The sequence below is a fragment of the Haematobia irritans genome, chromosome 5 (assembly GCF_050003625.1).
Source record: "Haematobia irritans isolate KBUSLIRL chromosome 5, ASM5000362v1, whole genome shotgun sequence".
Taxonomy (NCBI): domain Eukaryota; kingdom Metazoa; phylum Arthropoda; class Insecta; order Diptera; family Muscidae; genus Haematobia; species Haematobia irritans.
In genome coordinates this window covers 45,225,428-45,250,495 of record NC_134401.1, presented here as the reverse complement: position 1 = coordinate 45,250,495, position 25,068 = coordinate 45,225,428, and the positions used below count along the sequence as shown (strand labels likewise).

Sequence of the window (25,068 nt, the reverse complement as noted above, 5' to 3'; positions counted from 1 at the left end):
ACAATAGTTTGTATTTGAATATAAAATGATAGATATAAGCGCTTGATTGTTCTACTTCAATTAAAATGCACTCAAGTGGATTTGAGTATATCCAATGATGATTATCTGAGATTTAGTTTCAATTTCACTATCGGGAATTTTCTTGGAGTACAATATAAAATTCTTTACATCAGTCATTAAATTAAAACAAAACTGACAGACAAATATCATCATACAGAATATTTATTAAACGCTATTCTATTGCATATTAATTACTTTTACAATGTTCAAGTTTTTATTTCAACTTTTAACTTTTGTTTGTTGTTGAGGCGAAAACATCATCTAATAATTCATCTCGTGGTCTTGTCAAGTGATTATTATTATTTTTAATTAATTATAATTTATTTGTAATTTTGGAATAATACACATAAAAAATTCTTTCATCTCAAACGAAAATTTTAGACAAACAATTGTTGGAAGTGGTGCAAAATTGGCGCAGATGATGAAACTGAACATGGGCTTGTCATAGGACTGATGTCCACCATTTCAACAGCCGATGCATTTTTTTCGACAAAATTTAAATAATTTGTAACATTTCATTAACATTTACTCTATTTTAACCTATTTGAAACAAAAACAAGTTAAAATTAGCCATTAAAAATATGAAAAAAATCGAGTTTATAAACAAGTATATACAGCAGTAAGTTCGGCCGGCCCGAATCATTAATACCCACCACCATGAATCAAATATAATAGTTTACTTTTCGTCGTAGAGGATTACTTGATAATATATAGAATTTTAGGGGGTTTAATGACAAATCTTCTCCCAAGCAAATCAGTTCAACCAGTACGTTTAACGAAGAAAACATTTAAAGATTCTACATATGAAGCCTAGATCAGATTCCGGATTTCTGAGAACCAATTTTGTTTGAGTTTTAGAGAAATCATAAACATATCGTGCAAATGATGAAATAACGCCATGATTTGAAATCATAAATCTGTAAATTTTCTCCGCCATTATTTAAATGAATACGAGGAGTAAAATTTGGAAATTTTACTTTCAGTTTCAAGCAATTTTCATGATCAATGCGCCTGCTATACCCTGAAAGAAGTGTTTTCTTTTATGAGGAACGAAATTTTTGGGCAAGCAAAGTTTTCATTTGACACAAATTTTAGAGTTTAATTAAAAGGACTTCCTGCACTCAAAATAAAGTTTACTTGGATCCAACGATTTTGACCTTTCCATAAGGATGTGGGTATTGATTCCGAGCCAAAGATGCAGCTCGTGCCGGTTCCATGCAAATTCTTTTGAGAAGGTTTTGCAAATTACAAGAATTGTCAATTTTTTATTGAGTTTAAATGGAAAAAATTATTTTCTATAAAAAAATATACACCGAAAGTAACAAAATAAAATCGATATAGAGCGTTAAAAAATCAATTTTTTGAAAAAATATTTGATAAATAATTATTCTCTGATGAGATTTGCACCTCTGTTTTCAGTTTTTCATTCATACCAATAAAGAACATCTCAAGAAGTAGTTATAAATGTATGCCTTGGTGTCAAATTACTACCATATCCGAAACATTTGAATTGACATTTCGACGCTTCGTGTTTAATGGCGTTTGTGGCTGAGTGTGCTAAGGCGTTCTGGTATGGTGCCAACAAACCCAAGTTCCATGCTCAGTCGGAGCAAAAAAGTTTTTCAAATTATAAAAATTAGACAATTAGAATATAAAAGTGTAAGTACAAAAAATGTACAAAGGATGATAAAAATAAAAATGTAATTGGTGAAAAAAAAATTTTTTTTAGTTTTTTTGTTTTAAATTTGTTCATTAACTTTCTAAGGTACAACTTCTAAAGCAATGCAAAGGATCCAAAAATACGACCTATGACAATTCCATGTAAAACTCATTGGAGATGATCCAAGTTTGCACTACTTCCGGATCATAAGTTGGCCATCCAATCTAGCTTTTTTTATACCCTCCACCATAGGATGGGGGGTATATTAACTTTGTCATTCCGTTTGTAACACATCGAAATATTGCTCTAAGACCCCATAAAGTATATATATTCTGGGTCGTGGTGAAATTCTGAGTCGATCTGAGCATGTCCGTCCGTCCGTCCGTCTGTTAAAATCACGCTAACTTTCGAACGAAACAAGCTATCGATTTGAAACTTGGCACAAGTAGTTGTTGTTGATGTAGGTCGAATGGTATTGCAAATGGGCCATATCGGCCCATTAGTATATGGTCTCTAACAACCATGCAGAAACCGATCCGGCTGAAATTTGGTACATGGTGTTAGTATATGGTCTCTAACAACCATGCAAAAATTGGTCCATATCGGTCCATAATTACATATAGCCCCCATATAAACCGATCCCCCGATTTGGCTTGCGGAGCCTCTAAGAGAACCAAATTTCATCCGATCCGGCTGAAATTTGATACATGGTGTTGGTATATGGTCTCTAACAACCATGCACAAATTGGTCCACATCGGTCCATAATTATATATAGCCCCCATGTAAACCGATCTCCCGATTTGGCTTGCGGAGCCTCTAAGAGAAGCAAATTTCATCCGATCGGGCTGAAATTTGGTACATGGTGTTGGTATTTATTCTCTAATGGCGATGCAAAAATTGGTCCACATCGGTCCATAATTATATATAGCCCCCATATAAACCGTTCCCCAGATTGGTCTCCGGAGCCTCTTGGAGCAGCAAAATTCATCCGATCCGGTTGAAATTTGCAACGTGGTGTTAGTATAAGGCCGCTAATAACCATGCCAAAATTGGTCCATATCGGTCTATAGTTATATATAGCCGATCCCCAATCAAACAAAAATTGGTCCATATCGGTTCATAATCATGGTTGCCACTCGAGCCAAAAATATTCTACTACAAAATTTTATTTCTGTATAAAATTTTGTCAAAATTTTATTTCTATAGAAAATTTTGTCAACATTTTATTTCTATAGAAAATTTTGTCAAAATTTTATTTCTATAGAAATTTTTTTCCAAATTTTATTTCTATAGAATTTTTTTTCCAAATTTTACTTCTATAGAAAATGTTGTCAAAAGTTTATTTTGTCAAAATTTTATTTCTATAGAAACTTTAAACTTATTTATATACGTATTTAATCGGCCTTTTTATACCCTCCATCATAGGATGGGGGTATATTAACTTTGTCATTCCGTTTGTAACACATCGAAATATTGCTCTAAGACCCCATAAAGTATATATATTCTGGGTCGTGGTGAAATTCTGAGTCGATCTAAGCATGTCCGTCCGTCCGTCCGTCTGTTGAAATCACGCTAACTTCCGAACGAAACAAGCTATCGACTTGAAACTTGGCACAAGTAGTTGTTATCGATGTAGGTCGGATGGTATTGAAAATGGGCCATATCGGTCCACTTTTACGTATAGCCCCCATATAAAGGGACCCTCAGATTTGGCTTGTGGAGCCTCTAACAGAAGCATATTTCATCCGATCCGGCTGAAATTTGGTATATGGTGTTGGTATATGGTCTCTAACAATCACGCAAAAATTGGTCCACATCGGTCCATAATTATATAAAGCCCCCATATAAACCGATCCCCAGATTTGGCTTGCGGAGCCTCAAAGAGAAGCAAATTTCATCCCATACGGCTGAAATTTGGTACATGATGTTGGTATATGGTCTCTAATAACCATGCAAAAATTGGTCCACATCGGTCCATAATTATATATGGACCCCATATAAACCGATCTCCAGATTTGGCTTGCGAAGCCCCAAAGAGAAGCAAATTGCATCCGATCCGGCTGAAATTTGGTACTTGGTATTGTTATATGGTCTCTAATAACCATGCAAAAATTGGTCCACATCGGTTCATAATTATATATAGCCCCCATATAAGCCGATCCCCAGATTTGGCTTGCGAAGTCTCCAAGAGATGCAAATTTCATCCAATCCGGTTGTAATTTTGAACATGGTGTTAGTATATGATCTTTAACAACCGTGCCAGAATTGGTCCATATCGGTCCATAATTATATATAGTCCCCATATAAAACGTTCTCCAGATTTGACCTCCGGAGCCTCTTGGAGGAGCAAAATTCATCCGATCCGGTTCAAATTAGGAACGTGGTGTTAGTATATGGTCGCTAACAACCATACAACAATTGGTCCAATCACTCAAAAATTGGTCCATATCGGTTCATAACCATGGTTGCCACTAGAGCCAAAATTAATCTACCAAAATTTTATTTATATAGAAAATTTTGTCAAAATTTTATTTCTAGAGAAAATTTTGTTAAAATTTTATTCGGTTCACAATAAAATTTTCATCATTGTCAAAATTTTATTTCTATAGAAAATTTTGTTCAAATTTTATTCGGTTCATAATCATGGTTGCCACTCGAGCCAAAAATAATCTACCAAGATTTTATTTCTATGGAATATTTTGTCAAAAGTCTATTTCTATAGAAAATTTTGTTAAAATTTTATTTCTGTAGAAATTTTTATCAAAATTTTCTTTCTATAGAAAATTTTGACAAAATTTTTATTTCTGTAGAAAATTTTATTTCTATAGAAAATTTTGTTAAAATTTTATTTCTGTAGAAAATTCTGTTAAAATTTTATGTCTACTTTGTCAAACTGAATTATATACGTATTGGATCGATCTTTTTTGATTTAATATATACCACGTATGGACTTACATACAATTTAGAAGATGGTGTTAGGAGGTTTTAAGATACCTTGCCATCGGCAAGCGTTACCGCAACTTAAGTAATTCGATTGTGGATGGCAGTGTTTAGATGAAGTTTCTACGCAATCCATGATGGAGGGTACATAAGCTTCGGCCTGGCCGAACTTACGGCCGTATATACTTGTTTAGTTTAATATATACCACGTATGGACTATGTGGTATATATTACGGTGTTAGGAAGTTTTAAGATACCTTGCCATCGGCAAGTGTTACCGCAACCCAAATAATTCGATTGTGGATGACATTCTTCAGTAGAAGTTTCTACGCAATCCATGGTGGATGGTACATAAGCTTCGGCCTGGCCGAACTTACGGCCGTATATACTTGTTTAGTTTAATATATACCACGTATGGACTATGTGGTATATATTACGGTGTTAGGAAGTTTTAAGATACCTTGCCATCGGCAAGTGTTACCGCAACCCAAATAATTCGATTGTGGATGACATTCTTCAGTAGAAGTTTCTACGCAATCCATGGTGGATGGTACATAAGCTTCGGCCTGGCCGAACTTACGGCCGTATATACTTGTTGGAAGCTCTTTTTTGCTGGGAAGTTAACCCAGGAAAAGAATTGGAGTTTCCCTAAAGGCACAACTTTAAAAGCACATCTACAAATCTTCTCCCATAGATGTTCTTTATTTTAAATACACAGGAAGTCCTTTATAACTCAATTTTTTTTATATTTTTAGTGTGTAATTTTAACTTTTTTGTTTAAAATCGGTTAAAAACAGAGTAAGAATTAATGAAATGGTACAAATTGTTTAAATTTTGTTTCTAGACCAATTCCAGAAAAAAATATTTGAGGTCAAAAGTTTCAGATAAGCGTTAATTAGGATGCATTAAAAATCATAAAAAAATTTAAAAATTATTAATTTGGCAAAATATCATAAAATTTTTTAATTCACATTCAAAACACTGAATACGGATCACATCTTAAGAAGTGATGCAAATTCAGGGCAACAGCTGTCGAAATAGTGGACATCCATCCTATGACAAACCCATGATAAATTCATCGCACCACTTGCGGATCCAAAAAGAACATTTGCACTTTTTTTGTTTGCTGGGAAGCCCATGTAAAATTCATTGAAGATGATCCAAGTTTGCACTACTTCGGGATCACAAGTTGGAGATCCAAACTACTTTTATGGAAATTCTTTGTATGCTCGGAATTTAAATGACCAACTGTAGATTCTTTATAAAATACCAATACAATGTTATATTTAATACCTTATGGTTACTGCACAGATAGTCCCAAGCTCATTTTTGGGGAATTTTATTTTCCATGTCGAATTTTGTACGAAATGCGTTTTGCTAAATTTGGTTTATTTAATTTTTTGTCATTGGTTCAACTTCCAAAACTTTCTCAAATAGGAGTGGTTTAATTTTTCGGTTTTAAGACAACACTATTTAAATTAATTTTTAAATTGAACATAATGGCTTATTATCACTTTTGCATAACATAGCATTTTTAAACAACTGCACGTGTCAAGTAGAAATATACTTTGACTTTAGGACTCGACGATAAAACATTAGTATTTCGGAGAGGTAATATCATATTGCTAATAGTTTCGAAAACGAAAATTGACAAATTTTACAAACAATTCACAAAGTTCACAAACATTATTGCAATTTGTTATATTTTTTAACTAAACAAATAACACGATCCTCCCTAATGTCAATTTGAAAGATTACTCGCCACGAAACAAAACTTTAGTTAATGATTATTTACTAACGATTTCATTACATCAACTGAGCTTGGTGTAGGAAGAGTAATGATTTCTGCTATAACCATTCTAGGGCCAACTATTCTCAAACATAATAACAGTTCACACTGTACTCATGATAAATGTCAACAAAGAAGAAGAATAAACAATAAGGGTACTCACATAAAGTGAAAGCCTACTCAAGTTAAGACCCATTTGTGTGAAGTAAGTAAATAAATTAAGATGTAAATATTACTCACTGGTATTTTTTCCAGGAGAAAAAAATAGACGAAAATAAAAAATAAAGACCAAGAAAACTGAAATAATTTTTTGAATTGATAAAATATCGATCATAAATGTGGAAGAAATTTGAATAAAATTGATTTAATATTCAAAATTGTTAAAAATAGGAGACCCTTTTTATTTTTTTTCCTACAAATATGACAATATTTATATTTAAAATTTATTCATAACAAACTGTCTATTTCATGTTAAAGAAAACATCAGAAGATTCGAATGATATAAAATTGTCTTTTTATCATTTAAGGAAAAAATGTAAGTATACAAAGAACTGCCTAAAAGTGAATCATAATCAAGGTTGCCACTCGTACCAAAAATAATCTACCAAAATTTGAAGATAATTTTTACAAAAATATACAAAATTTAGCAAGTATATACGACCGTAAGATTCGGCCGAATCTTATGTACCCTCCACCATGGATAGCGTAGAATCTTCTACTAAAGACGGCCAAAAATTATCTACCAAAATTTGAAGAAAATTTTTACAAAAATATACAAAATTTAACAAGTATATACGGCCGTAAGTTCGGCCAGACCGAATCTTATGTACCCTCCACAATGGATTGCGTAGAAACTTCTATTAAAGATGGTCATCCACAATAAAATTACTTGGGTTGCGGCCGATGGCAAGGCATCTTAAAACGTCTTAACAACATCTTCTAAATTGAAAGTTAGTCCATGCGTGATATATAGTAGACAAAAGAAAGGTCGATTAAATAAGTATATATTCAGTTCTTGACCGGTATATATAGGGAAGAAATAATTACGAACCGATATGAACTTTTGTGCGGTAATTATGGAGCCAGAATTGAAATATGGGGGGTCGCTTTATATGGGGTTATATACAATTATGAACACGAGTCTACCAAAAATGGCAGTTTTTTTACAAATTGGCAGATTGGTAGAATTCTTGGTGTTTTGGAAGATTTTGCAAAATATTCCTTTCCAACTATGAAATGCTTCATAAATTTTCTATAGAAATAAAATTTTGACAAAATTTTCTATAGAAATAAAATTTTGACAAAATTTTCTATAGAAATAAAATTCTGACAAAATTTTCTATAGAAATAAAATTTTGACAAAATTTTGTATAGAAATTATATTTTGACAATATTTTTTTATGGCAATAAATTTATGGTAGATTAGTTTTGGTTTGAGTGGCAATCGTGCTTTTTCTGTGATCGGTCTGTGATCGGGGATCGGTCTATTTGGGGGCGATATATAATAATGATCGATACGGACCAGTTTTGGCATGATTTTTATCGGCCATACTCTAGCGAAATGTACCAAATTTCAACCGGATCGGATGAATTTTGCTCCTTCAAGAGGCTCCGGAGGTCAAATATGGGGATTAGTTTATATGGGGGCTATATATAATTACACTGTGACACAAAATTAAACTTTCTGTCTCCAAACAAAAAATCACCTATACCAGTCGAAAGTATTCGATGAGAGGAGAAAAGTAATTTCTGGATTTTGCCAGATTGGTTGCCGTTTGTCTTTTATGAGCCTCTAAAATTTGGCAAAAAATGCTCAAAATCGAATTTGGCGACAAAACTTTAGAGGCTCATAAAAGACGAACGGCAACTACTCTCATCGAGTAGTTTCGGCTGGTATAAGTGATTTTTTTTTTGGATTTTTTGTGTTGCACTGTGTTATGAACCAATATGGTTGCATGGTTGTTACAGAACATATACTAACACCACGTACTCCAGAGGTCAAATGTAGGGATCAGTTTATATGGGGGGCTATATATTATTATGGACCGATGTGGACCAATTTTTGCATAGTTGTTAGAGATCATATACCAACACCATGTATCAAATTTCGGTCAGATCGGATGAAATATGCTTCTCTTAGAGGCTCCGCAAGCCAAATCTGGGGGCCCGTTTTTATGGGGGCTATATACAATTATGGACCGAGGTGGACCAATTTTACCATGGTTTTTAGAGACCATATACCAACACCATGTACCAAATTTCAGATCTGATGAAATTTGATTCTTTTTGAGGCTCCGCAAGCCAAATCTGGGGATCGGTTTATATGGGGGCTATATATAATTATAGACCGATAGGGACCAATACTTTCACGGTTGTTAGAGATCATATACTAACACCATGTTCCACATTTTAACCGGATCGGATGAAATTTGTTTCTCTTAGAGGCTCCACAAACCAAATCTGGGGATCGGTTTATATGGGGGCTATATATAATTATGGACCGATATGGACCAATTCTTACATGGTTGTTACACACAATGTACACTAACTCCACGTACTAAGTTTTAACTGGATCGGATGAATTTTGCTCTTCTAAGAGGCTCCGGAGGTCAAATATAGGGATAGGTTTATATAACATAAAGGCTATATATTATTATGGACCGATATGGACCAATTCTGGCATGATTGTTAGAGACCATATACCAACATCATGTACTAAATTTCAGTCGGATCGGATGAAATTTTCTACTCTTTCAGGCTCCGCCAGCCTGAGGATTGGTTTATAAGGGGGCTATATATTATTATGGGCAGATGTCGACCAGTTTTTGCATAGTTGTTAATAGAGATCATATACCAACACCATGTACCAAATTTCAGTCAGATCGAATGAAATATGCTTCTCTTAGAGGCTCCGCAAGCCAAATCTAGGGGCCCGTTTATGTGGGGACTATATGTAAAAGTGAACCGATATGGCCCATTTGCAACACCATCCGACCTGTGCCAAGTTTCAAGTCGATAGCTTGTTTCGTTCGGAAGTTAGCGTGATTTCAACAGACGGACATATTTAGATCGACTCAGAATTTCACCACGACCCAGAATATATACTCGTATACTTTATGGGGTCTTAGAGTAATATTTCGATGTGTTACAAACGGAATGACAAAGTTAATATATCCCTCATCCTATGGTGGAGGGTATAAAAAATCTTATTGTGTAATTTTTGGTCAAATTGTTGTGTTCATTGAAAATATATTTTATTTCCTTCTAAAGAAATGTTTGCTATTTTATTTCTGCATTTGGAATATTATATATTTTGATCTCATCTATTGGCGACAATTTGTTTTTGTGTATGGACATTGAAGAAAATTAAAATTTTCATCAATGACCAAAAAATTTTATTTCTATAGAATTTTTTTCTCCAAATTTTATTTCTCTAGAAAATTTTGTGAAAATTTTTCCTCTGTTAGTTAAGCTACACTTGTAGTTTAGTCAATGCATGGTTTTCAGCTGAAATCAAAAACAACAACAATGATTAAAGAACAAAACCAACAATAACAAAACAAAACGAGTGAAAAAAAGAGGAAGCACGCTCAAAATAAACCCAGCCAACTGTACTCAAATCGATGATTTGACGATAGTTTTGCTGCAAGTAGAGGATGCTGATAAGGAATGGGGTAATTCCGAAACGTGCGTCCATTCAACCATCTTGCAGTCTATAGGGCTTTGCCCAAATAAATTTGACAAACATTATTTTCCTCTATTGGTTAAGCTACACTTGTAGTTTAGGCAATGCATGGTTTTAAGCTGTAATCAAAAACAACAATTTTTTTTTCTATAGGAAATTTTGTCAAACTTTTTTTCTTTAGAAAATTTTGGCAAAATTTTACTACTATAGAAAATTTTGTCAAAATTTAATTTCTATAGACAATTTTGTCATAAAAAAAAATTCTATAGAAAATTTTGTCAACATTTTGTTTCTATAGAAAATTTTGTCAAAATTTTATTTCTATAGAATATTTTGTCATACTTTTATTACTATAGACAATTTTGTAAAAATATTATTTCTATAGAAAATGTTGTCAAACTTTTATTTCTATAGACAATTTTGTCAAAATATTATTTCTATAGAAAATTTTGTATTTTTTTTTATTAGAAAATTTTGTAAAAGTATTATTTCTAGTGAAAATTTGGTGAAATTTTTTTCTTTAGAAAATTTTGTCAAAATTTTATTACAATAGAAAATTTTGTCAAAATTTTATTACAATAGAAAATTTTGTCAAAATTTTATTACAATAGAAAATTTTGTCAAAATTTTATTTCTATAGACAATTTTGTCAAAAAAAATTTTCTATAGAAAATTTGTCAAAAATTTATTTCTAGAAAATTTTTTAAAAAATTTATTTATATAGAAAATTTTGTGAAAATTTTATTTCTATAGAAAAATTTGTCAATTTTTTTTTTCTATAGAAAAATTTGTCAAAAGTTTTTTTCTATAGAAAATTTTGGTAAAATTTTATTACTATAGAAAATTTTGTCAAAATTTTATTTCTATAGACAATTTTGTTAAACTGTTATTTCTATAGATAATTTTTGTTAAATTTGTGCACTCGACAGTATTTCCTTTAAAATTTTTTCTGCATTTTCTTCTTTTTATACCTACAACCATAAAATAAGGGTATTAACATTGTCATTTAGTTTGTAAGGCTTACAAATATTGGTCTAAGACCAATTGGTCTATTTAGGCATGTCCAACCGTCAGTCTATTGAAATCAATCTAACGAAGTGAGATCACGGTTGCCACAAATAATCTACCACAATTTGAAGAAAATTGTACAAACAAAAAAATAAAAAAATCCTATTTTCATTTTTGGATCCTATTTTTTTATGGTTATTATTTCTAGAGAATTTTATTTCTATAGAAAACTTTGTCAAACTTTTATATCTATAGACAATTTTGTCAAAATATTATTTCTGTAGAAAATTTTATCAATTTTTTTTTTAGAAAATTTTGTCAAAATTTTATTTCTATAGGAAATTTTTATTTCTATAGAAAACTGTGTCAAGCTTTTATATCTATAGACAATTTTGTCAAAATATTATTTCTTTAGAAAATTTTGTCAATTTTTTTTTCTTTAGAAAATTTTGTAAAAATTTTTGTACCCTAGAAAATTTGTCGAAAATTTATTTCTAGAAAATTTTTTAAAAAATATTTTATTTCTATAGAAAATTTTGTCACAAATTTATTTCTATAGAAAATTTTGTCACAAATTTATTTCTAAAGAAAATTTTGTCACAAATTTATTTCTATAGAAAATTTTGTCTAAATTTTATTTCTATAGAAATTGACAAAATTGTCAAAATTTTATTACTATTGAAAATTTTGTCAAAATTGTATTTCTATAGAAAATTTTGTCCACAATGTATTTCTTAGAAAATTTTGTCCACATTTTAGATAAAGCCCCTATGAAGACCGATTTCCAGATTTGACTTAGTGAGCTTCCTGAAGAATTAACCCTTACGAAAGGACGACAATATCGGTTAATATAGGTCCATAATTAAATGTGGTAAAACGATTGTGAATGGCCTTTGTCAGTAGTCGTTTGTTGTACTAATTTTCTTCAGTATATTTTTGCTTTACTACTTTGTCCTACTAATCAAATGTTAAAAAAAAAAACTATCATCAAATCATATTCATCGTCTTAACTTGTGCTAAAGCGTTGTTGACAAGTTCGTTTTATCTTTAGGTAAAAATAATTTAGTAATTACCCTAGCCACCTTAATGCCCCTTACATAGTTTTGCTAAATAAATGTTTTAATTATTTTATATTTTGATTGGGGTTGCAATATTTTACATTGACATAATTTCCTTAGATACTGTCAGCACAAATGAAATTTCTTTTATTTATATATATATAGTCGTTGTTGGTGCTATTGTCTATATTTATATTTGCTGTTTTTTTTTTCTTTATGACAGACAGTGAAAAAACAGAATAATGTTTAGATTAGGCCCACTTGAACGTTATTGCGATAATAAATAAATAAACGCTGTGATTAAACCATACCAGATTAGGTACTAACTTGCATTAATCCAACCAATTGAAATAGTAAAGAATTCTATCGGAAAGGAGCTACTTAAAACAAATGTATCATAATCTTACATACGCAAATATGAATTTAATCAGAAATTGGAAGATTCCAGAGGTTTTCTATACAAAAAAAGTGTATTATCAACTCCAACAATGTAGGGCCCGCTGTATACGTTGTCAAAGATCTAAAATTCTAAAATTGAAAATGACGAGTTAATGATTTGCCATTCACCTTGGACTGAAACAAAAATCTCGTAAATGTACTAAAAAAAGTTAAGAAAATGGATGTCGTAAAAGTTGCTCTTTTGTTTCATTTGGGAAGATGGAATTATTTATTTTGGTGATATCCAAAAAACTTCATAAAATCTGTGATATTGTCGAATGAGTGCATTTATTAGACCATTTATTGAATATTTGGAAGGCATTTTTGTATTTTTCGTAATATCAGACGTTTAAGCCATCCAACCGTTACCAACTAATTAGTTGCTTTAGATTAAATGCTCACTTGTTTGGCTTCCATTCTTTAGTGCGCTACGCTACTGTCGATGCAATCACTTCATTTACATCGAAACATAACTTAGTTGAGTGATCTTTGTTAATACTTCAATTTGAATACACCCAAAAAGAAACTATGGTTTTTATCGGAACGCAAGGTATATAGTAATTCTTTCGGAACAAAATTTGTAATATTATTATTTAGAAATATTTGTAAATTTATTTAAAATGTTATTCATCCTAATAAATGTTATTTTAATTGAAATCGTAAACATTTTCAATCATTTTGTTAACAGACTTTGTTTTTTAATGACCCAACAATTAAAATATTGAATTTAAGTTTTCTAAAGAAATAAAATTTTGACAAAATGTTCTATAGAAATAAAATTTTGAACAATTTTCTATAGAAATAAAATTTTGAAAAGATTTGTATAGAAATAAAATTTGGACAAAATTTTCTATAGAAATAAAATCTCTAAAACATTTTGTAGAGAAATAAAATTTTGACAGCCTTTTCTATCAACTCCAACAATGTAGGGCCCGCTGTATACGTTGTCAAAGATCTAAAATTCTAAAATTGAAAATGACGAGTTAATGATTTGCCATTCACCTTGGACTGAAACAAAAATCTCGTAAATGTACTAAAAAAAGTTAAGAAAATGGATGTCGTAAAAGTTGCTCTTTTGTTTCATTTGGGAAGATGGAATTATTTATTTTGGTGATATCCAAAAAACTTCATAAAATCTGTGATATTGTCGAATGAGTGCATTTATTAGACCATTTATTGAATATTTGGAAGGCATTTTTGTATTTTTCGTAATATCAGACGTTTAAGCCATCCAACCGTTACCAACTAATTAGTTGCTTTAGATTAAATGCTCACTTGTTTGGCTTCCATTCTTTAGTGCGCTACGCTACTGTCGATGCAATCACTTCATTTACATCGAAACATAACTTAGTTGAGTGATCTTTGTTAATACTTCAATTTGAATACACCCAAAAAGAAACTATGGTTTTTATCGGAACGCAAGGTATATAGTAATTCTTTCGGAACAAAATTTGTAATATTATTATTTAGAAATATTTGTAAATTTATTTAAAATGTTATTCATCCTAATAAATGTTATTTTAATTGAAATCGTAAACATTTTCAATCATTTTGTTAACAGACTTTGTTTTTTAATGACCCAACAATTAAAATATTGAATTTAAGTTTTCTAAAGAAATAAAATTTTGACAAAATGTTCTATAGAAATAAAATTTTGAACAATTTTCTATAGAAATAAAATTTTGAAAAGATTTGTATAGAAATAAAATTTGGACAAAATTTTCTATAGAAATAAAATCTCTAAAACATTTTGTAGAGAAATAAAATTTTGACAGCCTTTTCTAAAGAAATAAAATTTAGACAAAATTTTCCATAGAAATCAAAATTTTCTATAGAAATAAAATTTTTACAAAATTTTCTATAGAAATAAAATTTGGACAAAATTTTCTATGTAAATAAAACTTTTACAAAATTTTGTAGAGAAATAAACTTTTGACAACCTTTTCTAAAAAAATAAAATTTTAAAAAAATTTTCTATAGAAATAAAATTTTAACAAGCATTTCTTTAGAACTAAAATTTTGACAACATTTTCTATCACAATAAAATTTTGATAAACTGTTTATGGAAATAAAATTTTGAGAAAAGTTTTTGAGAAATAAAATTTTGACAACATTTTTATAGAAATAAAATTTAAACAAATTTTTCTTAGAAATAAAATTTTGCCAACATTTTTTTATAAAAATAAAATTTTGACAAAATTTTCTACAGAAATAAAATTTTGACACAATTTTCTATAGAAATAAAATTTTGACAAAATTTTCTATAGAAATAAAATTTTGACAAAATTTTGTATGGAAATAAAATTTTTGAGAAAAATTCCTATAGAAATAAAATGTTGACAAAATTTTCTATAGAAATAAAATGTTGACAAAGTTTTCCATAGTAATCAAATTTTGCAATATTTCTATAGAAATATAATTCTTCTTGATTTTATTTTTACAGAAATAAAATTTTGAAAAAATTTTCTATAGAAATAAAATTTAGACAGAATTTTCTATAGAAACGAAATTGTGACAAAATTTTCAACAGAAATAAAATTTTGACAAAATTTTCTATAGAAACAAAATTTTGATAAAATTTTGTATAGGAATAAAATGTTGACAAAATTTTCTATAGAAATAAAATTTTGATAAAATTTTTTATGGAAATAAAAATTGATAAAAATTCCTATACAAAAAAAATGTTGGCAAAATTTTTTATATAAATAAAATTTGACAAAATTTTCTATAAAAATAAAATTTTGACAAACTTTTCTCTGGAAATAAAACCTTTGACAAAATTTTCTATAGAAATAAAATTTTCTTCCTTTCCTTCTTTTTCTTTTTCAAATTCTTCTTTATTAGTTTAATTTTTAAATACAATTCATTTAATGAGATTTTATCGCAGTAGATATTACAAAAAATGAGACTCTGACTGACAATATAAGCTAAGTCATTTAAGATACAAATTGTTAAAGGCAAAAACAGGTTAAAGACCTTTATAAAATTTTGATAAAAATTTCTATAGAAATAAAATTTTGACTAAATTTTCTATAGAAATAAAATGTTACTTAGAAATAACATTTTGACAAAATTTTCTATAGAAATAAAATTTTGACAAACTTTTCTCAGGAAATAAAATTTTGACAAATTTTTCTATAGAAATTAAATTTTGTATAGAAATAAAAGTTTGACTAAATTTTCTAAAGAAACAAAATTTTCTATAGAAATAAAATTTTGACAAAATTTTCAATAGAAATAAAATTTTGACAAAATTTTCAATAGAAATAAAATTTTGAAAAAATTTTCTATAGAAATAAAAATTGGGAAAATTTTCTATAGAAATAAAACTTTGACAAATTTTTCTATAGAAATAAAATAAAATTTTGTCAAAATTGTCTATAGAAATAAAATGTGGACAAAATTTTCTTTAGAAATAAAATTTTTACAAAATTTTCGATAGAAATAAAATTTTGACAAAATTTGCAATAGAAATACAATTTTGACAAAATTTTCTATAGAAATAAAATTTTGAAAAAATTTCTATAGAAATAAAATTTTTACAAAAGTAAATATTTCTATGGAAATAAAAAATATTTTTTTTTTGTTTATTAGTTTTTTGTTAAAATTTGCTCCCAATTTTTGGTAGATTATATTTGACTCAAGTGGCAACCGTGATTGCGATACGTCAGTTCTTTTCACTCACTCTCAGTGATCATTAATATTTTGCTGTTACCATTTTCATTAATTCTTTTCCTTTGCATGTACAGAACATATTGCTATTTTTCACATCTGACAGAAACAAGTACTTCAACATTTTTATTTAATGCGAAAATCGACATTAAAGTGTAAATGTGATATTTGCAAGCGTTAATTGTGGTTAACAGTTCTAGTATGGATTTGAATAAATGAATAGGCAAGTGACCTAATCAAAACTTATAGTGAATGGTCGAGGTAAGGTTGTAAAAATTTGTGCCCTCTGATCAAATTACAATAAATCAATGCCAATGTATTCCAAACAAACCTGACCTACAACAAAGCTACAAAGTAATGAATGTAATTAAAATTTCAGAAATTGGAAATTCAGAATCAATAAAATATGAATATAAATTAATACAAAAAAATAGTTTCCATGTCTATATACTAACCGAAATCATAGTTGTATTATAAATATAACCAAAAATAAATAAAATACAGTTTGTGTATTGTTTACAAATCAATTTCCTACATCTGTTGAATGTTGATCCAGGTATACTCAGGCTGTTAGACGAGCTTCTAATGATGAGACGTATTTCAGCCACACTAGGTCAAGCAAACATACAAAGGTATGTGAACAGAGGCACATCCCAAGGAGGAGTTATATCACCTCTTCTTTGGAATGTTGCTATAAATAACCTTCTGGTTACCCTAGAAAAAGAAAGGATAAAAGTGGTGGCATACGCAGATGATGTGGCTCTAGCAGTCAGGGGAAAATTCCCATCCACAATCAGAGATATTATTAGGGCCCTCCGGATGACTGAGAAATGGGCGAAAGACAATGGTCTTGGGGTAAATCCTGCAAAGACAGAATTAGTCATGTACTGCAAAGATCGCAAAAATCCCACGGTTAGGCCCTTTTCCTTAGGGGGTATTGAAATTCCCTTTGGTAAGTGTGCAAAATACCTTGGCGTTATTTTGGACAGGAAGCTGAACTTTAAGCTTAATATTGAAGAAAGGGCGAGAAAAGCAACGGTAGCTTTGTACTCGTGCAAAAAGGCAATAGGAAAAAAGTGGGGACTAAAACCAAAAATTGTGCATTGGCTATACACGGCAGTGGTTAGACCTATAATGCTATATGGTGTTGTAGTCTGGTGGCCGGCACTTCAGAAACCGACTTGTTTAGATAAAGTTCAGCGTATGGCGTGTTTGTGTATTTCAGGCGCATTCAGCAAGACAGGAACAAATTCCTTTAATGTCATGCTGCATCTATTGCCTTTAGAGATTTTGGCCAAACAGTCAGCTGCAACAACGGCTGTGAGGTTGCGCGAGCTATCGCTGTGGTCGGAAAAAAGTTACGGTCACAGTTCGGTCCTCAAAATAATGCCAGATGTGCCTAACGTAGTGGATTACACTTTGGCGAGTCCACTTTTCGAAAAAAAGTTTGAGACTCTAATCCCCAACAGTGAGGCGTGGTGCACACAGATCCCGGGGAATAAAGAATATATAGATTTCTACACTGATGGCTCCAAATTGGATGGACAAGTGGGGTTCGGAGTATATTCTAATGATCTGCAACTTCGAATAGCGAAAAGATTACCGAATCACTGTAGTGTTTTTCAGGCTGAAATATTAGCAATAAAAGAGGTGGCGAATTGGCTGAGAAGTAATGTTCCAAAAAATGTGGGCATCAATATATACTCAGACAGTCAACCAGCAATATAATCTTTGGACTCTGTGTTCCTCAACTCGAAAACGGCCATCGACTGCCGCAAATCTCTCAATGAGATGACTGAGCAGTACAATATTCACCTAATATGGGTGCCTGACCATAGGAACATACCAGGGAACTGCGAAGCGGATGAGTTGGCAAGGCAAGGGACTACCTTAAATATTCCAGGGGAACTAGAATTTGTTGGTATGCCCCTATCTACCTGCAAGCTCATACTGCGTGAGAAGGCTGTTATGATGGCAAATGTTCGATGGGAGAATTGCAAGGGTTGTAACGACACCAAGCAAATATGGCCCCATTTCAACTTAAACCGTACACTAGATATGCAAATGTTCTCGAGACGTCAGATATCACTCCTGATATCTGCTATAACGGGTCGCTGCCTGGTAGGCGATTTTGCAAAAACTATTGGCGCGAAGTATAATGACTATTGTATGAGCTGTCATGATGCGGAGGAAAAAGAATCAATTAAACACCTCTTGTGTGAGTGTCCTGCATTTTGTGTAAAGCGCAAGCAACTTTTAGGAGCATATACCTTCAGATTACTGGCGGACCTGGAAAACTTTAACTTAAGCAGTTTGTTAATGTTTTTGGAGCAATCTGGTTGGTTCCACAAAAGTAAATAATAGAGAAGGTTCAGTGGTTAAGACTAGAAGTGCCCATATGTAATAGGTACTTTTAGTTAAATGTGGTATCACAATGGACTGAATAGTCTAAGTGAGCCTGAATCTTAATCGGGCTGCCACTTTAACCTAACCTAACCTACATCTGTTAATAGTAGAGTTTTAAAATTCGGACTCATTGAACTAATTTTGAAATATTTCTTATGTTGATATTATTTCAGTTGAATTCAAAAAGAGTTTACTAAGAAAGAGTTTGGTAGTAAATAGAAAACAACTAAACTAGGACTATATGACACTATAGAACAACCCTACTGCATATGTGTTACAGGAAGGATTCTTTTTTGTCACTTAATCTAGAACATATCCAATATCCTCTACGTTGGCTGCCAATTTCATGTACATTTAAGTTCTTTACTAAAAAGAAGTCTGGCAGAAGCCTGTGCAAAAATCATAAAATTATGTAACATACCGAGTTCCCATTTACGGACAACCCTCTACTTTCAATTTAAGAGAAAAAAATGTTGCTCTATTGTTTTAAAGGGATGTAAACTTCCCCGATACAATATCGACATACACCGTAGTGAATAGCATCCCTAACCTTCCCTGAAAATTCTTGAAACTTTCCTTCAAGTGTGGGGCAAGGAAGGTTGCCTCTTCGTCCATAACCTTCCCCCGCTGCCTTTGTAAATTTCAAGAAAACTTAAGAATTTTTGTTTTTTTTTGCAGTTTTAGAGGAGGACCTCCTCCCTGACCAAATATCGAAAAGTGATGTAGCGTATCTTTTGTAAACGTCCCAGAAAATGTGAAGCAAATTATAAGCCTAAAGGGCGGCCTCTCTTCCGTCCAAATATCACAAAATCAGGTATTAACTATTAATATCGCAACCTCTCCCCAGTCCTCTGTAAATTTCAAGTAACTCGGTAAATTTTATATGTTTCTCTGTACGTACTTAAGAGAAGCGGATGCCCTTTAATTTTTATTAAAAAATCAGGAACCTGATATAAATTTCATAATCTCACCCATTTTTTCCGTAAAATTTCAGTGGGGGGAGTTTAGTTTTGTTTTCACTGTACTTAAAAACAAGTATATACGGCCGTAAGTTCGGCCAGGCCGAAGCTTATGTACCCTCCATCATGGATTGCGTAGAAACTTCATCTAAACACTGCCATCCACAATCGAATTACTTAAGTTGCGGTAACGCTTGCCGATGGCAAGGTATCTTAAAACCTCCTAACACCATCTTCAAAATTGTATGTAAGTCCATACGTGGTATATATTAAATCGATCCAATACGTATATAATTCAGTTTGACAAAGTAGATATAAAATTTTGACAACATTTTCTATAGAAATAAAATTTTAACAAAATTTTCTATAGAAATAAAATTTTCACAAAATTTTCTATAGAAATAAAAATTTTGACAAATTTTTCTATAGAAAGAAAATTTTGACAAATTTTTCTATAGAAAGAAAATTTTGACAAAATTTTCTACAGAAATAAAATTTTAACAAAATTTTCTATAGAAATCAACTTTTGACAAAATTTTCTATAGAAATAAAATCTTGGTAGATTCGATGTGGCAACCATGATTATGAACCGAATAAAATTTGAACAAAATTTTCTATAGAAATAAAATTTTGACAAAATTATCTATAGAAATAAAATTTTGACAATGATGAAAATTTTATTATGAACCGAATAAAATTTTAACAAAATTTTCTCTAGAAATAAAATGTTGACAAAATTTTCTATAGAAATAAAATTTTGACAAAATTTTCTATAGAAATAAAATTTTGGTAGATTATTTTTGGCTCTAGTGGCAACCATGATTATGAACCGATATGGACCAATTTTTGTGTGATTGGACCAATTTTGGTATGGTTGTTAGCGACCATATACTAACACCACGTGTCTAATTTGAACCGGATCGGATGAATTTTGCTCCTCCAAGAGGCTCCGGAGGTCAAATCTGGAGAATGTTTTATATGGGGGCTATATATAATTATGGACCGATATGGACCAATTCTGGCACGGTTGTTAAATATCATATACTAACACCATGTTCCAAATTACAACCGGATTGGATGAAATTTGCTTCTCTTGGAGACTTCGCAAGCCAAATCTGGAGATCGGTTTATATGGGGGCTATATATAATTATGAACCGATGTGGACCAATTTTTGCATGGTTGTTAGAAAGCATATACCAATATCATGTACCAAATTTCAGGCGGATCGGATGAAATTTGCTTCTCTTTGAGGCTCCGCAACCCAAATCTGGGGATCGGTTTATATGGGCGCCATATATAATTATGGACCGATGTGGACCACTTTTTGCACGGTTGTTGGATACCATATACCAATACCATGTACCAAATTTCAGCCGGATCGGATGCAATTTGCCCCTCTTTGAGGCTCCGCAAGCCAAATCTGGAGGTCGGTTTATATGGGGGCTATATATAATTATGGACCGATGTGATCCAATTTTTGCATGATTGTTAGAGACCATACACCAACACCATGTACCAAATTTCAGCCGGATCGTATGAAATTTGCTTCTCTTTTAGGCTCCGCAAGCCAAATCTGGGGATCGGTTTATATGGGGGCTATATATAATTATGGACCGATGTGGACCAATTTTTGCGTGGTTGTTATAGACCATATACCAACACCATATACCAAATTTCAGCCGGATCGGATGAAATATGCTTCTGTTAGAGGCTCCACAAGCCAAATCTGAAGGTCCCTTTATATGGGGGCTATACGTAAAAGTGGACCGATATGGCCCATTTTCAATACCATCCGACCTACATCGATAACAACTACTTGTGCCAAGTTTCAAGTCGATAGCTTGTTTCGTTCGGAAGTTAGCGTGATTTCAACAGACGGACGGACGGACATGCTTAGATCGACTCAGAATTTCACCACGACCCAGAATATATATACTTTATGGGGTCTTAGAGCAATATTTCGATGTGTTACAAACGGAATGACAAAGTTAATATACCCCCATCCTATGATGGAGGGTATAAAAAAAGTTGGGCAAAGGGGTGGTCCCCCTCCCCGACCAAATATCGAAAAATAATGTAGCGGATTTTTGTGTAGGTGCCAGCCTCAACATTCAATGAAAATTTCAAGCAAATCGCATAATTTTGTTCCAAGTTTCAAAAAGTGTGGCAAGGGGGAGGTCCCCCTCCCCGTCCACATATGAAATCATCAGGTACCCCATATTAATTCCATAACCTCACCGCATGTTTTCTCAGTAAATCTCAGATAATTTAGAGAATTTTAGTTTTTTTTGCTGTACTTTGAAAAAAGTCGAACAAAGGGGAGGTCGCTCTCAGCCACCAAATATCGAAATATAAAGTAGCAGATCTTTGTCTAGATGCCAACCGCAACCTTCAATGAAAATTTCAAGCAAATCGGTCAACTTTGGTCCAATTTTCAAAAAGTCAGACAAAGGGGAGGTCCCCCTCCGCGACCAGGTGTAAAAAAATGAGGTACCCTATTTTCACCACATGAACGCCCCCTACGATCTCTGAAAGTTTCAAGTAAATCAGTACAGCCGTTTCGAGGCCAACTCGGAACATAACAGGTTGGCTGATAAGTCCCCGGTCTGACACATAGATGGCGTCGCTAGTATTAAATGCATATTATTTTTATATAGTACCAACCTTCAAATGATTCGTGTCAAAATTTGACGTCTGTAAGTCAATTAGTTTGTGAGATAGAGCGTCTTTTGTGAAGCAACTTTTGTTATTGTGAAAAAAATGGAAAAAAAGGAATTTCGTGTTTTGATAAAATACTGTTTTCTGAAGGGGAAAAATACGGTGGAAGCAAAAACTTGGCTTGATAATGAGTTTCCGGACTCTGCCCCAGGGAAATCAACAATAATTGATTGGTATGCAAAATTCAAGCGTGGTGAAATGAGCACGGAGGACGGTGAACGCAGTGGACGCCCGAAAGAGGTGGTTACCGACGAAAACATCAAAAAACTCCACAAAATGATTTTGAATGACCGTAAAATGAAGTTGATCGAGATAGCAGAGGCCTTAAAGATGTCAAAGGAACGTGTTGGTCATATCATTCATCAATATTTGGATATGCGGAAGCTCTGTGCAAAATGGGTGCCGCGCGACCATTTGACCAAACACAACAACGTGTTGATGATTCTGAGCGGTGTTTGCAGCAGTTAACTCGTAATACACCCGAGTTTTTCCGTCGATATGTGACAATGGATGAAACATGGCTCCATCACTACACTCCTGGATCCAATCGACAGTCGGCTGAGTGGACAGCGACCGGTGAACCGTCTCCGAGGCGTGGAAAGACTCAAAAATCTTTCCACGCTTCGGAGACGCATGGAATAATTTTTATCGATTATCTTGAGAAGGGAAAAACCATCAACAGTTACTATTATATGGCGTTATTGGAGCGTTTGAAAGTCGAAATCGCGGCAAAACGGCCCCATATGAAGAAGAAAAAAGTGTTGTTCCACCAAGACAACGCACCGTGCCACAAGTCATTGAGAACGATGGCAAAAATTCATGAATTGGGCTTCGAATTGCTTCCCCACCCACGGTATTCTCCAGATCTGGCCCCTAGCGACTTTTTCATGTTCCCAGACCTCAAAAGGATGCTCGAAGGGATAAAAATTTGGCTGCAATGAAGAGGTGATCACCGAAACTGAGGCCTATTTTGAGGCAAAACCGAAGGTATCAAAAAATTGGAAGGTCGTTATAATCGTTGTATCGCTCTTGAAGGGAACTATGTTGAATAATAAAAACGAATTTTGACAAAAAAAAATGTGTTTTTCTTTGTTAGACCGGGGACTTATCAGCCAACCTGTTAAAAATTGGTTTAGTACAAAATACACTTATTTATTCTGGTCTGTTAATGGAAGTCTCTTCGTGTTATTTGAAATTTCGAAAACAATATTCAGAAAAGTTCTTTATTGCATTCGAATACCTTCGATGTGATGAGTTTAAAATCTCTCATCAAGCCACTTACCTTTTGGCAAAATATCGTGAGTAAATCCAATTTTGTTTGATAGTCGTTTTTTTAAATATCTTTCGGTCGAGTAAACTTTGGAAATGCAGATTTTTTGTTAAAAAATATTTGTGATTCGTTAACTGCACTTTTAATTATTTTTGCTTCTTAGATACACACACGCCACTGCCTCACACCCTTTTTCCAACAAAATCTCAATTTTCTTTCTATGACAATCGGCAATAGGCGTTATTGTTGAATGTCAATTGTTTAGAATTCGTTAGTGTCAATTGTTTATTAATTAAAGTTTTTCTCTTGCACAAATTGTTAAACATAAAATAGATCTCGAGTTTAATGAATTTCAATTTTAAACTTTTGTTTGATAATCGTAGGGCTTTCTGTGATTCTAAGGCAGGTGGTGATGATGAATATTTCACTCTCATAACTTTACCCATGCAGGTGATGCGGTAACTTAGATCTGAGTGATTTTTATTTTTTTAGTTTTATTTAAAAAAATTTAACGGATGTATCGGACCGATACACTTTGCACCAATTCTTTAATTTGATTCAATATTTCCAATTGTATTATTTTTTTTTATTTTATTTTATTTGTATTTTTGCTAAATTTCAGACATTGCTTCGATAGCGATAACTTTTGGGCAATTTCAATATACTGGAGCTCATTAAAGCCTACTAAGGTCAAATGAACACTTCACCGTTCTCCTCTAGGCAGATGTTCTATTTTCGCTATAGATATTCACTGTGTCAATCGTAGCACCAAATTTATTTTTAGATTTTGCAATCAATTTTATTTTATTTGTATTTTTCCACGCAACAGATTTTTGCGATTTTTCCGCTCAAAGAATATTCGCTTGCCCTTTGCAGACACTATTCGTTGAAATGATGAAAATCTCTGTTCAACGCCTTCGCGTCTTATTCGTTAAGGTCTCAATGGCAGACTGATTTTCTCAATGGACAGTCGTATGCCTTTTATTACTATGGATCTTTTCATTTATGGAAAATTCACAAAATGTGAGAGCTGAACATAACGTTGGCAATGACTCTTTCTCATTTTGTATTGGAGGGACGGCGAATTCGTTTCAGTTCACACATTTTGTTGCCACTACCATTGATAATTACAAGTGAGAGTGTTTGTTCGTTTCTTTGTTTGTTTCGCTTCATATCTCCACATAAACGAGGTGCGATCATGAATTCTTGGTTTCTGAGAGGGATTTACCACCAATTAGTACACAGAAAAAAGTTAATCGTTAAATTTATGGAAAAATTTAACTTATTTTTATTGCAAAAAAATATTTTCTTTTGGATTTTTTTGGATACACTCCACCATAGGTATATTAACTTTGCCATTCCGTTTGTAGCACATCGAAATATTAGTCTCAGACCCAATAAAG

General features: G+C 32.1%; 1 protein-coding gene across 2 annotated transcripts in view; it reads right to left on the bottom strand.

Moving 5' to 3' along the window:
* Positions 1 to 24,619, bottom strand: part of Slc45-1 (Solute carrier family 45 member 1) — a 63,406-nt gene extending 38,787 nt beyond the window's left edge. Inside the window, exon 1 of one of the 2 annotated variants that reach the window (XM_075310557.1) lies at positions 23,678 to 24,619. The gene's annotated coding sequence lies outside the window, so the exon portion shown is untranslated. Of the gene's footprint in view, positions 1 to 5,954; positions 6,403 to 23,677 lie in introns of those variants that run through there. The other variant, XM_075310558.1, reaches the window with a different exon arrangement.
* Positions 24,620 to 25,068: the final 449 nt, after the last annotated feature.